The 6,303-nt window shown below is 49.8% G+C and overlaps 1 non-coding gene across 1 annotated transcript; it reads right to left on the reverse strand.

Annotated features, from left to right (window-relative positions):
* Positions 1–2,300: 2,300 nt before the first annotated feature.
* On the reverse strand, positions 2,301–2,465 carry LOC138581521 (U1 spliceosomal RNA). Its single transcript, XR_011304595.1, has one exon. It is a non-coding gene; the product is annotated as a U1 spliceosomal RNA (small nuclear RNA).
* Positions 2,466–6,303: the final 3,838 nt, after the last annotated feature.

A 6,303-nucleotide genomic window follows, 5' to 3' on the forward strand; every position in this document is an offset into this window, starting at 1 on the left:
ACAAACCTGGACCGGCAAAAGGAATGATATCAAAAACATGGAAGAAGGCTGCACCAGCACCACTCTATATAGAACTCTGCGGGCTGCATAATGTATGAAGTTCCTTGGCTTTATAGTCCATACAAGAGATATGGTTGCTCTGTCAAGGAGTCGGTTATTCAGGTGTTAATGTTTTTTGACTTGTAGAAATGCCTGCTCCTCTATCCTGCACAGACAATCCCAAAGTGGCACAGTTAAGGATATTTTATATTTTAATATCAGGATGTCACCTCACCAATGCCATTTGTGAATGTCATGTGACTGCCAGTGTTTAAGCATAAGGTCTGTTGTAACTTTTAGATCATGTGATCTCCATATGTGTAGCAGTGGAGAAAAGAGGTGTTCATTCTACAATACTCTGCCCATACGAGGCCCACTGTGTATTTATTTGCAACTGGATTTAATTCTACAGGGTTTTTACTTGTCGCACCATGGTGTACTGACCCGCCACACACCAGGTCGGGTGGAGAACAGTCGTGTGGCAAGCACGGGATGGCTTTATCTCTTCCACACATATCCCCTATTCAATATATTGAGGGTTCATGTGTCTGTTACAACACAGACAACGCCTCTACAGCCAACTTACACAACATCACCACCTGTCCCTGGCCTGGCCCCTTTTGCCCCTATGCCCTCGACAAAGACACTGTGGGGTGCTTCCCAACTGCACACAGCAACAAAGGCTAGCTATCATCCGGGGTCAGACTGGGCCATGTAATTGCCTCAGGCACCAAAGAAAAAGTTGCCCGCACTTGCAAATGGCTTTTCATTCCTTTTGTGATACTGTTTGAGTCGTATCCAGGGGAGCTTTTTGATAAAGTGACGTGCAAATTGTACATTTTAAAGAATATTTATTCAGCAACACTGGTCAAAACTACTAGTCGCAGCAGAGTAAATTAACTCATCAAACTGGCCCACATGGGCCAATAAGCATCCCACTTTGGCCAAAAAAAACGGGCCCACACCAGCATTTTGTGTTTTTGGTTGGCCCTGGGCCTATTATCCTACAGGCCAGTCCCAGCCTGCTCCCAGCTCGACTGACTTTTCAGTACTAAGTACTGACACACTTTTCCCTCATTTTTTTCCCAAACAGTTGGGAGCAAAGAGACAACATACGCAGGAGTGTCATCGAGGTCAGAGGGCACAGATAAAAGGCACGGGCTGTATTATGTAAGGCACAGGCTATGTTATGTTGTGTTACTCGGTCATGCACCACGCCCTGTCACCACTTGCGTGGCCTCTCGGCGCTATATAATGGGGGACAGACATGCAAGCATTTGGAGGTCGCTGGATATTCTGTCACTCGAGGCCCCACTTTCAACCTGCTTTTTAAAACTGTCCAACAGCCCCCAACCCTAAAACTTCTGAGGCCGGCTCTGCCCCTGCTCCTGCGTGAACCCTGCCACTGGCAACTTCAGAGCTGTAGGAAAGAGGTTCGGGGGGCACCTTCAGCAGGGCCCATAGGACGCTTCTGAGGGAGGCCTTCTCGAATCCTGTCGCTTCAGTCAAAAACACACCTATTCTGTAGGGGCTCCCCCTGATGAACAGCCCCCATGCCCCCTCAGGCTCCAACACCCCCAAGCCCTAGTGTATCCCAAAAACATAATGAACACCCCTTCCCCCTCAAGCTCTAGTGCCCCGACATGCTAGTGTATCCTCAAATGCCCATGAGTGCCCCTTAACCCTCAAGCTCCAACACTCTCTGACCCCTACACCCTAGAGTATCCCCAAACCCTGATGAGCGCCCCTTCCCCCTCAAGCTCGAACACCCCTAAACCCTGCTTAGAGTATCCTCAAACACTGTCTGATGACTGAGTATCATCCTGCGTTTCCCACTTCCCCCCTCCCACTGACCTCACCAAGAAGAACCCCTAATTCCAAACCTGCCAAAGCGCCTGGAGACCGTACGAATGGCAGCGGAGCGCTGTATACAGCCCAACAGAACATCTGCTGGCTAAGAAGACCATGCCACGACATCCGCACAAGTCTGGGGTTAGGCGCTTGTGCACTTGACTTGACCCCTCCAGTGAATGCTGGCCCTCTTGACTGCAGCAAAATTCAGTGGCTCTGTGCGCAACCAACCTACTCACACACATGAGTGACTTTTTCTTTCTTTCACCAATGCATCAGGGCTGGACCCCTGAGCTGCTCGGGGCTGGCCGTCTTGACTACAGCAAAAGAAACTCTGTTGCACGACCAGGGGCTCTGTGTGCAAACAATCTGATTCGCACACTAAACTTTTCTTTCTTCCACCAATAAATCAGGGGAAAGCACGAACGCAGTCCCCCACTACCAGAAATAATGCAGTCGAGTATCCCACATTTGGGGACATCGCAGGGGTCAGCAAATCTGATGTGCAATGGATGAGCCTCACCCTGGGAGATCTGCCTTTTTGATCAGAGATGCTCCACCTGCCAGGTAAGTATGAGTTGCGAGCAAGAGGGCAGGGGTTGGGCCTGTTCTGGAAGCCCTGCTAAGCGAGTGAGAAAGGCAGGCCCTGACCCAGCCCCAGCCCTCCCGGAAGCCCTGAGCGCCTGCAGAGCTTCCTTTCCCATGTGCAGGGGAAAACTCCGGCAGGCAGAGCCCAGCAGAAGGGGCACATTGTAGCACAGTTCAGTTATTAGGCCCTGCTCCGCCCGAGATTTGCATAAATTCGGCCCTGGCTGCCAGCCAGCAGGCTCAGTCGGATAGAGAGCAGGCCCGGTGCAGTGTGCCCACTGGCCTGTCGGACCCAGGTGGGCCCATGGCCCTCCTGAGCCGACGGGTCCCCCCGCTTAACAAGAGCGTCTTAGGTGGGGTGCCCCCCAGCAGGACATGGCAATGCCGTGAAGTCAAGGCCTGATCGGTGCTCGGAGGGGCCGGCGGCAGCCGGTAGCCAGACTCCCCCCCATAAATCCCCAGGGGCTGCTGGCTGGGCCTTCTTCAGGTTGGAGGGCCTGGGCGCGAAAACAGAGCCCGGGCAGGGCAGGGTGGCTTCAAGAACTACCGGGGCTCCTGATAGCATGGGGCGCACATTGGGGGGGGGGGGCCGGGTGACATCCATGGGGAAACACACCATAGCGGTTTTTGCCAAACCCATTATACCACGAGAGTCCTCCTTACCTTGCAGCACAGTGGCAGGCTGGCTGTTGGCTGCTAACTGTGTCCTGGGTCGTCGTCGCCTCTCCTGGTGGTCCTCCTCAGTGTGGCTGTCCTGTGTGTGGGCAATGGGCTGGCAGCCTCCAAGTTGTCTGGTGGTGACTGGTGAGGTGACTGAGGTCCACTGGTGCACCCCAATAAATCATGCCCAGCCAGGGCCAGGGTGCATCAGAGGCCCAATAGAATAGTCAGTTACATGTGTCACGTCGTGATGGACCTGGCGGCACAGAGTCTGGGCGCGGGGCGGGCACAAATTTTCATTGGCTTGTTCTTCCGCGGCAGCCCCCTAGCCCCCCAGGCACAAGTGGAAGTTGTTTCAACTTTGTAAAAATGTGTTGTTACTTCCTTCAAAGTTGAAGCAACTAGTGTGCAATGTCACTGGGCCCCAGGCAGCTCAGCCCTGTGCCCCCCCAGGGTCAGGAGGACTCGGAGGGTGGCGGCAGGTGTTACAATTGCTTTAGTGTGTGCAATTGCTTCAGCCGCCTCCCTCCACAGATCAAAGTAACCGTTCAACTCGGCCGCCACCGGCCCGAGCAGAGCGCGAGCCGAGCACCACACGGCACCGGCCCCCTGCAGTGCCGGCACGGCCGCTGGTGGCCCTCCCACCATTTTGAATGATGCTTCTTGCTGCACATGCATCTGCATGCATCATAAATTATGATACATGCATGATACAATCATCAAAGCAAGGTAACAACATCTAGTGTTACCTTGTAATGATGATGAATTGTGTGCAGACACTGCAGAGTGCAGTCTGCAGGCAGTGCCGCCGGTGCCTCCTTGCTCCTGCCCTGCCCTGCCCTGCCCAGCCCAGCCCCAGGCAGCCCAGCCCCCAGGAGTCTGACTTGGCTTCCTGGCCGCGGGCTGAAAATAAATAAATAAATAAATAATCACAAAATGGTGATTGGAGTGCGCGGCAAAATAAGCACTATGCGCGGCTCACAATCAAAAGGTGCGCGGCCGCACAGGCGCGCACCTTACAGGGAACATTGATGACATCTACAGTTCATTAAGGTTTATCAAGATGGAAGGCAAGGGGATATAGATGAGCAGATTGGTCCCCAGTACAGCATGCAATTTTGCAAGCAAGATTAATTGAAGCACTAAAAGGCCCTGACTATGCAGCAATCGTAAAGTGCACAGCACACTCCAAAGGAACAGACTAAGTGTCACAGGGAAATGCAGCTGCAAATCAGGCAGTTTATATGCCATTTCTGGAAGAAAGCAAAATACCTGTTACCGCCACCCAACAGAGAGGGTTAGCAAAAGCATATAGTGCATTATCAAAGGAACATACAATTGAATTTCAGGAAAGAGACCCAACAGAGGAAACATCTTTATGGATATCTTTATGGAATCTTTATCACCTACTGACATTGTTTGGAAACAAAACAGCATAGGTGAAGCAGTCATGCCCATAGAGTTGTTAAACACTGCACTAGAGCAGCTCCATTACTCCATGCATGCACCTAAGCAGCACATTTCTGCTGACATAAGCGAGAACAGGTTTGTGCCAAATCTGCCCGAACATGTTGACAAATGTGTTGCCAACTGCACTACATGTCACAAATTTCATCCAGGACACACACTCAAGACATTGAAGGGAACATTGCCTCGTCCCACAGGGCCATTCAAGGAGCTTCACATAGACTTCATAGATATGGTGAATTGTTGCAATACTTACAGGTATGTACTAGTGGTAGTGTGTCCATACTCTCGCTAGATAGAGGCAGGGCCGTGTGCTGATGCAGATGCTAAATCTGCTACAATGTTCTTAGTTAGGGAAGTGTTCCCTAGATGGGGCATCTGTGAGACTTTGAGGTCAGATAATGGCCCCATTCTGTAAATGAATTTCTGGCAGAGGTTACCCAAATTATGAGGAATGAGACATAAGCTGTGTAGAGCTTACCACCCACAAGCAAATGAGGTGGTAGAGAGACTAAACTGTCTCCTGAAATCAAAACTGGCAAAATATGTGACACCCTGAAAAGAAGCTGGTGGCACTGCCTGCCACTGGCCTTATTCAGTCTAAGCAATTAGCATAGCAAGGTTCACCACCTCACACCTCATGAGATGGTGACAGGCAGGAGAATGTTTGCCCCACCAGTACCCTCACAAACAGTGTTGGATGCTCATTGCAGTGCAGACCTGCTAGGAAATGAATTTGATGTCTATCTCAAGAGCTTGTGAACCTGTGCAAAGTTAATTTCTTCATAAATAAACAGTACAACAAAGAGACAGGCCACAAAAGATCACCATGGCACCACAACAGAGGTACCACTTCAGCTACAATGCAGTGACAAGATCTATGCAAGAAAACACATGCGCAAATGGTGTGAGCCTAAGTTCACTGGGCCTCACGAAGTGAAGTTTGCGACCTCAATAGCTGCTAAACTTAAAAATCGTCGTGCTTGGGTGCACCTAACCAACTTGTAAAAGGACCCAAGCACAGCACCTCAACTCTGATGAACAACAGCCTCCAACATTGGAACAAGCCACAAAATATGAGTACATTCACATACTTTAAAAACAAACAAAGCAGGACAAGTGCTACAATTAATATGTAAGAAGCTTAAGAGAATAGTCATAGAAATATGAAAAATGTGTTTATATGTTGTCTATTTTTCTCTCTTCTTCTTTCTATCCTTTTGACAGAGTTATTGAGACTAGGGTACTAGGCAAAATAGTACACAAGTAGAAAATGTATTTACTCTTAGGAATAAAGTTATCATTAGACATAGAATACAAGTATGCACAGACGCAAGTGGAGTGTTAAATGAACATCACTCAGATGGCGTAAACACATGGTACAAAATGATGAAAGAGTTTATTAGTACCCAAGCAAATGAATCGTGCTATATTTATGGGCTTATATCCCACATGCAGTTGGCACCCCAAGACTGCTCTTATCGTAGAAAGCGCTGACTTTAGAGGTGCAGTGCTTAGCACATATAGTAACTTGTAAACTTCAGGGCCAATTCCAGGGACACACAGTGTATATTAGAATGGAGAAAGGTCAGCAGAAGAATGTGAAAAGCTGGAAAGGCAAGAAGGTACACAGTGGCCCTCATTATTTGGTTGCCGGTAGGCTGCCGGTGTTACTACCAGCGGCCTGTTGGCACCTAC

This window comes from Ambystoma mexicanum, chromosome 3p (assembly GCF_040938575.1).
Source record: "Ambystoma mexicanum isolate Mex_15411 chromosome 3p, UKY_AmexF1_1, whole genome shotgun sequence".
Classification (NCBI taxonomy): domain Eukaryota; kingdom Metazoa; phylum Chordata; class Amphibia; order Caudata; family Ambystomatidae; genus Ambystoma; species Ambystoma mexicanum.